The following is a 12,070-nucleotide window of genomic DNA, read 5'->3' as shown; positions in this document are numbered from 1 at the left end:
ACCCCCCCCATGGCAAAATGCAATACCTAGGTAACACCTAAAGCAGCCACATTTGGCATATCTTTTTTTTGGGGGGGTGGGCACCCAGCTCCCACTTCATCCCCGGGCTCCACGGCACCGAAAGTTCACCTCTCCCCCCTCCCTCCCTGCAGTCTTTTGGGACACGTCACAGGGCCTAGAAGATTGCACGGCCATTCAAAGCGTGCAGCATTGCTCACAGCCACAGCGGGGCGCCCACAGAGTGTCGGCGCCTCGGAGGGGGGGGGAAATGAGCAGGGCATCGCTGAACCGTGGCACAGGTGAGTGTACAATTATTAAATGTCAGCAGCTACACTTTTTGTGGAACATGCTTACAGACAAAGGCTGCGAGTGCTGATCGGTGTGTTCTGGTAGGGGGTCCCCTCAGGTGGGAGATATTGCTTGTGTGGGTACGGCGATCTGTCAGGTTTTGTTTTCGTTCCGCTCGCTGGGTTGAATGTACCCAGCTTTACGGGATTGGACATGCGAACACGTTCACATCTTTCAAAGATGGTATGTAGGGGACTTACTGTACATTTTCAGAGTCAGTGTCTCCGTATTTTTCAGAAGGTGAACCCCAATGGCACCTCCCATGGTTCTCTCTGCACATGTTTCCTGTAAGCTACACTAGAGCCCATTCCCCTCTCCATGGAGCAGAGCTGCTGTTTCATATGTGCAATGGGGTCCCTGAATACCACTGTACACACCAAAACACTGCTCAACCATATAGATGGTTAGATTAGTGGTGGTCACCTTAAAATGGTTGTAAACCCTTACACATAGCCAGTGAATTGACTGGCCTCAGGTGATACAGAGATGAAACAAATCCTCTTACATAAGTTGTACGAGTTTATCTGCGGTCATCTCTGCTCTAAGGCCACTCAAAATGCAAAATTCTTAAAGCTCGTCTAAGCTTTCAGAAAAAAGGGAGGGCGAAGAAAAGAAATTACACTCTGCAGAGCTAAGTGAGGAGAGCTCTGAGAGCTGATTGGAGGAAGGAGACCATCCCCTTCACACAGGAACAGATGAGGATGTCAATCAGCTGGAGGTCCCTCCCGTCACCATTATTCTTTTGGTGTCAGGAAGACTTGTCAGAAGTGATTCATGCTGATAGCGGAGGAACGAAGCAGCAGACAGAAATTACATTTAGTGAACTAAACTGAGACAAGTACACACTATAGAGGGATGTGCTTTGTTCATATTTCATGACTGAGGATTACAACCACTTTAACGCAGAACTAAACCCTCCTATCATTTTCAGCCAAGGAAGCTGCCATCTTGGTCTCTGATCTTCAACTGTCATGATGCTGCACGTGATCAGTTATTACACCAGCCATTGGATGGTTTGACAGTTTGGTCACAGACACAACCATTGTGACAGTTACATTCCTGACACGTGTTGGAGTGTAACTGTGTTCTGAAACTGTTAAATCAACGGGTTTATTACCGCCTCACGCACTTATACGTCGGCAGAATGGCACGTGCAGACAAAGCAACGTATGTATACATTGCTGTGAAACTGACGCCCAGCGATCAGTGTCCTGTCACAGTAAGCCCCGCCCCCATACAGTTAGGATCACTCCCTAGGACACACTTAACCCCTTCACTGTCAGTCATAATTATACAGTAATCGGTGCATTTTTATAGCACTGATCGCTGTATAAATGTGAATGGTCTCAAAGTAGCGTCAAAAGAGTCCGCCGTAATGTCACAGTCGCAATAAAAAAAAAAAAAAAAAATTATATAATATATATATATATATATATATATATATATATATATATATATATATATATATATATATATATATATATATATATATACACACATATACATACACACACACACACACACACACACATATATACATATATATACTATTTTGTAGGCTCTATAACTTTCGTGCAAACCAATCAAACGCTTATTGTGATTTTTTTTTTTTTAACTAAAAATATGTAGAATACGTATCGGCCTAAACTGAGGAAAAACACATTGGGCTAGATTCACATAGAACCGCGTATCTTTGCGGCGGCGTAACGTATCCGATTTACGTTACGCCTCCGCAACTTAGACGGGCAAGTGCTGTATTCTCAAAGCACTTGCTCTGTAAGTTGCGGTGGCTTAGCGTAAATCGGCCGGCGTAAGCCCGCCTAATTCAAATTTGGATTAGGGGGGCGTTATGTAAATTTACTGTGACCCGACGTGATTGACGTTTTTCCCCGAACGGCGCATGCGCCGTCCGTGGAATTTCCCAATGTGCATTGCTCCAAAGTACGCCGCAAGGACGTCACTGGTTTCGACGTGAACGTAAATGACGTCCATCCCCATTCACGGACGGCTTACGCAAACGACGTAACTTTTTCAAATTCCGATGCGGGAACGATGGCCATACTTAACATTGGTACGCTGCACTTACGCCACCATATAGCAGGGGTAACTATACGCCGGGAAAAGCCTAACGTAAACGGCGTAAATGTACTGCGTCGGCCGGGCGTACGTTCGTGAATTTGCGTATCTAGCCAATTTGCATACTCGATGCGGAATTCGACGGAAGCGCCACCTAGCGGCCAGCGTAAATATGCAGTTACGATACGACGGTGTAACACAGTTACGCCAGTTGGGATCTACGGGAAATCTTTGCGTAACTGATTCTAACAATCAGGCGCATAGATATGACCGCGCAACTAAGAGATACGACGGCATATCTGGAGATACGCCGTCGTATCTCGTTTGAGAATCTGGAGATTATATATATTTATATATTTTTTTGGGTGATATTTATGCTAGTAAAAAATATTGCTTTTTTCCCCCCAAAATTGTCGCTCTATTTTTGTTTATAGCGCAAAAAATAAAAACCGCAGAGGTGATCAAATACCACCAAAAGAAAGCTCCATTTGTGGGGGAAAAAGGACGCCAATTTTGTTTGGGAGCCATGTCGCACGACCGCGCAATTGTCAGTTAAAGCCACGCAGTGCCGAATCGCAAAAAGTGGCTCGGTCATTTGGCAGCCAAATCCTCCAGGGCTGAAGTGGTTAATAAAAAGGAGCCTCAAGTGTGATCAAAGGGCCCACATAGTAGAGAATGTAATACTAAAGTAAGCCAGAGACTGTGGGCACCCAGCAGCCGACGGACGGGCAGATACTGCAGGTACAGGGCCAGAGACGGCTGTGTAGATGATATAAGAGTCACTGTAGACTGGTGAAATGTTTCATGCGACAGTCAGAGGCCGGAGAAATGTTACATCTCATCTCCCTTTAAGACCCCTTTCACACTGAGTCGGCGTTTTTCCAGCGTTTATGAAGCATGGGCAATTTCAGTCCTGCTGTTGTAGAAGCTTTTTTTGCTTGCATGTTTACATTTTTGGGAGATCATGTGACTTTTCTACAGCTCTATAGAGCAGATTATAAGCGCTATTCTGGCGTTTTTACAGCGCTTTCAATTCATTTCAATGGAGACGAGGGTTTTTGGAGCGTTTTTTTCAGCGCCCAAAAACTGCTCCAAAGATGCTGCTTGCAGGACTTTTTTCAACGCCCCACCAGCGCAATGCCTCAGTGTGAAAGGGTCTATTGAGATGCATGGAGAGCGTTTTAAGAGCGCTATTTTTAATACTAAAACGCTGTAAAAACGCTCCAGTGTAAAAGGGGTCTTAAAGTGGGAATAAAGGCAGCTGTACTCCCGTTTCCTCCAATAGTACCCATCCCTCACTGGCATCTTCTGTATGCCGGTTTTCAGCCATTGTCATTGGCCGGCACAGGATGACATCCATCCTGCACACAGGGGTGGGGCCAGCTGCTGTAAGCAGAGCTGCACATGCACAGTTGTGTTTACATCAGGGTGAGCAGGTAGGTGCATTTCATTGCCTCTCTATCCTGCAAAAACAAGCCTGCCGGCTCACAGCAGGACTTTAGTTTTAAGGTGACCATACACGATGCATTCTGATTGGACAATCTCTAGCTCTACCACCAATGTTGTAGTCCAACAGCCTTCCTGATTAGATTCCAAAGGCTTGTTCAGGGGTGTCCTCCCATTACATAACATTGGCAAACCTACAGGAGATTGTACAATCAGATTGCAGTGTAAGCCTACAGGAGATTGTACAATCAGATTGCAGTGTAAGCCTACAGGAGATTGTACAATCAGATTGCAGTGTATGGCAACCATTGGGAAGTTCCATTATAAATGATCTGAGGAAGAAACAAAAAGGAAAAGGATGGAGGGTGCAGGGAGGAAGAAAGATTGTGAAAGTAACACAGACGATGCAGAAAAGGAGTATTTGTCCTTCACTGGCTCGACTGAGCACCAAAACAGAGGGGCCCCGGGCCCCCCATATTATAAGCAGGGCCCTAGAAGGCATTGGCGTCAGATGGAAGTGAAGGAGCAATTTCAGAAGAGGAATCGACCTCCACAGAACATCAGTCACTTCAAAACAAAAAAACAACCCCCCCCCCCCCAAACAAAAGGCCAGACAGGACATAAATCAGAACAGGGGCCGCGCCATTCTCCAAGGGGCCACGCCATTCTCCAAGGTGCCCCAGAACAGCAGGGGCCGCGCCATTCTCCAAGGGGCCCCAGAAAAGCGGGGGCCGCGCCATTCTCCAAGGGGCCCCAAAAAAAAACAGGGGGCGCGCCATTCTCCAAGGGGCCCCAGAAAAGCAGGGGGTGCGCCATTCTCCAAGGGGCCCTAGAAGAGCAGGGGCCACACCATTCTCCAAGGGGCCCTAGAAGAGCAGAGGCCACACCATTCTCCAAGGGGCCCTAGAAGAGCAGAGGCCACACCATTCTCCAAGGGGCCCTAGAAGAGCAGAGGCCACACCATTCTCCAGGGGGCCCTAGAAGAGCAGAGGCCACACCATTCTCCAGGGGGCCCTAGAAGAGCAGAGGCCACACCATTCTCCAAGGGGCCCTAGAAGAGCAGAGGCCACACCATTCTCCAAGGGGCCCTAGAAGAGCAGAGGCCACACCATTCTCCAGGGGGCCCTAGAAGAGCAGGAGCCACACCATTCTCCAAGGGGCCCTAGAAGAGCAGGAGCCACACCATTCTCCAAGGGGCCCTAGAAGAGCAGGGGCCACACCATTCTACCAGGGGCCCTAGAGAGCAGGGGCCACACCATTCTACCAGGGGCCCTAGAAGAGCAGGGGCCACACCATTCTACCAGGGGCCCTAGAAGAGCAGAGGCCACACCATTCTCCAAGGGGCCCTAGAAGAGCAGAGGCCACACCATTCTACCAGGGGCCCTAGAGAGCAGGGGCCACACCATTCTACCAGGGGCCCTAGAAGAGCAGAGGCCACACCATTCTCCAAGGGGCCCTAGAAGAGCAGAGGCCACACCATTCTCCAGGGGGCCCTAGAAGAGCAGGAGCCACACCATTCTCCAAGGGGCCCTAGAAGAGCAGAGGCCACACCATTCTCCAGGGGGCCCTAGAAGAGCAGGAGCCACACCATTCTCCAAGGGGCCCTAGAAGAGCAGGAGCCACACCATTCTCCAAGGGGCCCTAGAAGAGCAGGGGCCACACCATTCTACCAGGGGCCCTAGAGAGCAGGGGCCACACCATTCTACCAGGGGCCCTAGAAGAGCAGGGGCCACACCATTCTACCAGGGGCCCTAGAAGAGCAGAGGCCACACCATTCTCCAAGGGGCCCTAGAAGAGCAGGGGCCACACCATTCTACCAGGGGCCCTAGAAGAGCAGGGGCCACACCATTCTACCAGGGGCCCTAGAAGAGCAGAGGCCACACCATTCTACCAGGGGCCCTAGAAGAGCAGAGGCCACACCATTCTACCAGGGGCCCTAGAAGAGCAGGGGCCACACCATTCTACCAGGGGCCCTAGAAGAGCAGGGGCCACACCATTCTCCAAGGGGCCCTAGAAGAGCAGGGGCCACACCATTCTACCAGGGGCCCTAGAAGAGCAGAGGCCACACCATTCTACCAGGGGCCCCATAGCAGAGTCTATGACCCCAGTGCTGATCACAAGCGCCTAGAAGAGTTTTCTTCCAACTGTCAGATGATAGACACGTACCCCTCAGCACACTCCCACTCCACACTAAGGCAACTCAGGGGGCACACAGAGCTATGAGGGGCCCAACCAGAACTGAATGTGCACCTAAGGGCCCCTGCAGCCTTGTCCCTCTATATCTAGCCAGCTCTGTGTTCCCAGCGGGGAAGCCCGGCCTCTCTTACCTGCAGACTCGCACTGCTCGGCCGCTATCCGCTGTCTCCCGGCTCGGAAGGAAACTCTCCCCTAACTCGGCAGCGCAGCCATCTTGGACATCCGGCTCGCCGACGTGTACATTTCGACGTCAGACTTCCCTGCGTGCTGACATCACGTGGAGCCGCTCCGCCAGCAGCGGCCAATGACGGCAGAGGGGTGTGGCTTGAGACTGCCAGCTGTCGCCCACATGAGGGGAGCCATCATTCTGGTGGGATCCGTGACCCGGGGCAGAAAGCTTAGAGCTTTTCTCATTGACAGCTCATCAAACCTTGTGCAGCCGGAAGGGAACAGCGGCCAGGACTCTGGGCTGGGCATAATGACCGCAAACTGTTATCAGAGACAGTTCAGTCACACACCATTGCTGTGCTTTTTTTCTGCATCACAAAAGCAAGGAAAGTCATTAAAAACTACTCACGGCTGTAATGAATTGTCGGGTCTCGGCAATACAGATAAAAGTTATTGAAAAAAAAACGGCATGGGTTCTCCGCTCAGTCCATTACCAGGCCCTTTGGGTCTGGTATGAATATTAAAGCGGGGGTTCACCCTAAAAAAAAAAAATTCTAACATTACATTGAGCTCACTACCGACATTGACAGTATGCAGATATCTTTTATGTGTTTGCTGTACATACCTCGTATAGCTATTTTATTAGCCGGCTCCCGGGTAGTGAATTCCGCGGGAGTGGGCGTTCCTATGCAGCAGTTAGTGATTGACGTGATGACAAAAACTCCCCCACCCGTCGCATAAGGAGCGTCATGAGTTGCCGAAAGAAGCCGAACGTCGGTGCGCAGGCGCCGTGTAGCGCCGACTCGACGTTCTGCTTCTTTTGGCAACTCGTGACGCTCCTTATGCGACGGGTGGGGGAGTTTTTGTCATCACGTCAATCACTAACTGCTGCATAGGAACGCCCACTCCCGCGGGATTTACTACCCGGAAGCCGGGTAAGAAAATAGCTATACGAGGTATGTACAGCAAAAAAAAGATCTGCATACTGTCAATGTGAGCTGAATGTAATGTTAGATTTTTTTTTTAGGGTGAACCCCCGCTTTAAGGTTAACCCTGTGCCAAATAAAAAAATGGCCACATGCCCTCAACATGGGGAGGATGATTTTTTTGGGGACACCAAGGCACCTTGTCACAATGTTGATGGGGACAAGGGCCTCATCCCCACAACCCTTGCCCGGGTGTTGTGGGGGTCTGCAGGCGGGAGGCTTATCGGAATCTGAAAGTCCCCTTTAAGAAGGGGACCCCAGGTCCTGCCCCCCCCTATGTGATTTGGTAACGGGTACATTGTACCCCTACCATTTCACAAAAAAATGCCTGGTGGCAGCCGATGTGGCAGGTGACATGCTCAGGGCTTCCACTGATTCGGCATTATGGTGAGTTTATTGATTTAATTTTATATCACAATGTAATAATAGAAATAATGCACTTCAATCACCCTGACACCATAACAACCATGGCGCTGGGGTGATTGAAGCGTGTTTGGAGTATATTTATTTGCAGATTGTTAAACTTTCCGAAATACACATATTTCTATTGTGGTGTAGGGTCTTTCTTTCTTTCCTTCTTTCTTTACTTCATGATTCATCTCAGACTCTAATCACATCCCCTTTTGAGCCATGCCCATTTAAGCGACGCCCACTCGTTTGCGTAAACCACACCAATTTTTTTCCTTCGCATTTTTCTGTTTTGCTATGTCACACCTACAAACGAATGCACTAATTATAGCAAGGCTCCACCTACATGCCAAAAAGTGTCTCTAATTTTTTTTTTTTTTAATGTTGGCATTTATGCATACTCTATATAACTGCAACCCTTTAGGCCTTGGCCAATATTCAGGGCAATGAAAGCCATGCCCACTCCTTGTCATTTTCTTTTTCTCAGTCAAAGGGGCCCAACTTAGAAACTTGCACACAGACCCACTGAATTTAGAAAACGCCCCTGGGTTAAAGATGAAGTAAACTTCCATCTTTAAGTTTGGTGCATGCGCTCTGAAGGAATGGCCACCCGTGCCGTTTCTTCAGAGCCCTGTGACATGACTAGCATCTTCTGCGCACATGCATGGGAGTGATGTCATTTTGGCTCCCGCCAGTCACAGAGTGGGAGTCCGCAAATGTGCGGTGTAGACTAGCACATTATGCCTTTGCCTTGCAAGTAAGAAAAAAAAAGTGCAGCCATTTACAACCGCTTTAACCACGGACCATTTTGCTGGTCAAAGACCAGGTCACTTTTTGCGATTCGACACTGTCGCTTTAACTGACAATTGCGCAGTCGTGCGACGTGGCTCCCAAACAAAATTGGCATCCTTTTTTCCCCACAAATAGAGCTTTCTTTTGGTGATATTTGATCACCTCTGCGGTTTTTATTTTTTGCGCCATAAACAAAAATAGAGCGACAATTTAAAAAAAAAAATATATATATTTTTTACTTTTTGCTATGATAAATATCCCCCCAAAATATATAAAAAAAATATTTTCTTCCTCAGTTTAGGCCGATACGTATTTTTCTACATATTTTTGGTAAAAAATCGCAATAAGCGTTTATTGATTGGTTTGCGCAAAAGTTATAGCATCTACAAAATAGTTGATAGTTTTATGGCATTTTTATTAATATTTTTTTTACTAGTAATGTCGGCGATCAGCGATTTTTATTGTGACTGCGACTTTATGGCGGACACATCGGACACCTTTGACACATTTTTGGTACCATTGTCATTTTTACAGCGAACAGTGCTATAAAAATGCACTGATTACTGTAAAAATTACACTGGCAGTGAAGGGGTTTAACCACTAGGTGGTGCTGCAGGGGTTAAGTCAGTACTAGTGAGTGATTCTTACTGTTAGGAGGCGTGGCTACACGTGACACATCACCGATGACCTTTCTCGATCACGGAGAACAGCCATCAGTGACAGTGACACTAGACAGAATAAAGGAATGCCTTGTTTACAAAGGCATCCCCCTGTTCTGCCTTTGCTGACCGAAATCGTGGGCCTCCCGCGAACATCAAGTTCCCGGGACCCGCGAGCACGCTCACGAGGCATGCGACGGGCGCGCGCGTGCACTGGGCGGCAAATTTGAAGGGACCTGTACGCCATTCTGCCGACATACATCTGCGTGCGGTGGTCGGCAAGTGGTTAATGTACAGGTCACATACAATGGGAGGATGAAGAATGGATGAAGAATGAGGGGAAAATGTGCAGGATAATGGAGGTGAGGGAATAATAAACACATCAGATGGATGGGGTTGACATGAACTGTAGAAGGGTGGGTGAATGAATGTTTTTTTATTGTTGTTGGCCCTGGTGCTGATTGGTGGAGAGGAGAACTTCCATCCAATCAGTGTGGAAGAGCAAACAGTGTTTCCTGATCAGCAGTCAGCATGTGACACTTGACTGCTGTCTGCAGCCTGTGTTTACATTCTGTGATTGGTAGTAGTGATCACAAGGTACAGAGCTGCTCTCATTGCCTCTGTATCTTTTGCCTGTGATTCTCTGTGTCTGAGTACAGTGCAATCACAGGACTGCACACTCACAGGAGCTCAGTTCCTGGAGGATGTACCTGTCCATTCTTCCAGAACAAAAGGTTAGTGGACTAGACATACATGTAGAGTGGCCTCAGGGCCGAATAGGGGCTATTGGAGCTGCAGTTCCAGGCCCCTTTCTCAAGATAGGCCCATTTGCCCAAAAAAAAGATCGACTTTGAGGGCTGAAGCTCGGCGACCAGGGGTCATTTGGGTTGTAGGTAGCTGAAGACCTACCCCACCACTGGTCAAAATATGGGGCTCCTGTCATGTATGGTCCCAGAGATACGGGGCTGCCTGTCAGAAGCTACATACAGAGCGGCCAGTTTAACTACAAGCTGACACACTCTGCAGACTGAGAGGATGAGATCACAGGGCCATATTGTTGTAGAGTTGAGGCGGGCGTAGCGTAAGCCATTTACACTACGCCGCCCCAACTTACAGGAGCAAGTGCTGTATTCCCCAAACACTTGCTCCGTAATTTGGGGCGGCGTAGTGTAATTGGCCCGGCGTATCCCCACGTAATTCCAAGGGGGCGGCTTGTATTTAAATTAAGCGCGCCACCGTTTCGATTAAACTGCGAATGCGCCGGGCTAAAAATAGCCCAGTGCGCATGCTCCAGTTCTCAGCGGAAAACGTCAATGACGCCGACGTGTGCGTCATTGACGTAAAGTCGTATTCAAGAACGACTTAGGGAAACGACGTACCCGACGGGAAAAGACGGCGCGGACCCGACGCCATACTTAACATGGCCTACGTGGGACTGGCGTAAGGTTACCCCTCATATAGCAGGGGTAACCTTACGCTTACGCAAACGACGTAAGCGACGGTTACGCGATGCGAATTTGTTCGGGAATCGGCGTATCAGGCTCATTTGCATAAACAAATGAGACCTGAACGTAAACGCCACCTAGCGGCCGGCTGGGTAATTACATTTAAGATCCGACAGTGTAAGTGACTTACACATGTCGGATCTTCAGCGTATCTATGCGAAAATGATTCTAGGAATAGATACGCGGGTCAAAAAAGAGAGATACGACGGAGTTTCCTGAGATACTCCGTCGTAACTATACTCAGAATATGGCCCCCTGTGCTTATAATAATTATTTGTATATTACTTATGGTAATTAACCCCTTGCCACCCAGGCCAATTCTGACACTTCTCTCCTACATATAAAAATCATCTTTTTTTTGCTAGAAAATTACTCAGAACCCTCAAACATTATATATATTGTTTTAGCAGACACCCTATGAAATAAAATGGTGGTCTTTGCAACTTTTTATGTTACACAGTATTTGCGCAGCAATCTTTCAAACACGTTTTTTTGGAAAGAAACGGTTTCATTAATTAAAAAAAAAAACACTAAAGTTAGCCCGATTTTTTTTTTGTATACTAAGCGATGCTTTATATTTTTTACAGGTTACCTGTTTAGAGTTACAGAGGAAGTCTAGTGCTAGAATTTTTCTGCTCTCGCTCTAACGATCGTGGCGCATGTAACCTGTGTGTATCTGGCTCTGATACTAGCCAGTGCCTACCCAGCCACTGACTAGTATCTCTCCCCAGCCTGTCCCCACACACCCTCTCACCTGCTGACCTGTGGATGGGGGAATCACTTCTGCAGTGTTATTGTGTTCTGCCAGTGAATACAATGATCAGTGTTGCTAACTATAGCTGGCAGCACTGATTGTTTTGGGAAAAATCTGACAGGCTGGTTGTACTCAAGTCGATTAATAGACTGACTTGTGTAAAACCAGCTAGCCCATACATAGATCGACTATGGCTGGTCTCTGCTTAATTTGCTTAATTTCAATCCATGGATGGCCCACTTATACCACTACGCAGTCCTTAAACATCCTTCCACAAACCTTTACATTTTTCCTTCCCAGATTCCTTCATCCACCTCACCTGTACATATTGCCCACTGTCAAACTCTCCACACTTCTCTCCTGTACATAATGCCCACTGTCATACACTTCTCTACTGTACATACTGCTCAATGTCATACCCTCCACACTCCTCTCCTATGCATATTGCCCACTGTCATACCCTCCACACTTCTCTCCTATACATAGTGCCCACTGTCATACCCTCCACACTTCTCTCCTATACATAGTGCCCACCGTAACACCCTCCACACTCCTTTCCTGTACATATTGCTCACTGTCATACCATCCACACTCCTCTCCTATACATAGTGCCCACCATCACACCCTCCACACTCCTCTTCTGTACATACTGCTCACTGTCATACCCTCCACACTCCTTTCATATACATAGTGCCCACTGTCATACCCTCCACACTTCTCTCCTATACATAT

General features: G+C 48.0%; 1 protein-coding gene across 4 annotated transcripts in view; it reads right to left on the bottom strand.

Annotated features, from left to right (window-relative positions):
* SEC16A (SEC16 homolog A, endoplasmic reticulum export factor) overlaps positions 1-6,309 on the bottom strand; it is a 110,063-nt gene extending 103,754 nt beyond the window's left edge. For 3 of the 4 annotated variants that reach the window (XM_040324110.1, XM_040324111.1, XM_040324113.1), the window contains exon 1: positions 6,198-6,308. The gene's annotated coding sequence lies outside the window, so the exon portion shown is untranslated. Of the gene's footprint in view, positions 1-6,197 lie in introns of all 4 variants that reach the window. The other variant, XM_040324112.1, reaches the window with a different exon arrangement.
* Between the last annotated feature and the right edge of the window lie 5,761 nt (positions 6,310-12,070).

The sequence above is a fragment of the Rana temporaria genome, chromosome 9 (genome assembly GCF_905171775.1).
Source record: "Rana temporaria chromosome 9, aRanTem1.1, whole genome shotgun sequence".
Lineage (NCBI taxonomy): Eukaryota > Metazoa > Chordata > Amphibia > Anura > Ranidae > Rana > Rana temporaria.
The sequence above is the reverse complement of the archived record's forward strand: the minus strand, read 5'-3'. Positions and strand labels throughout refer to the sequence as shown.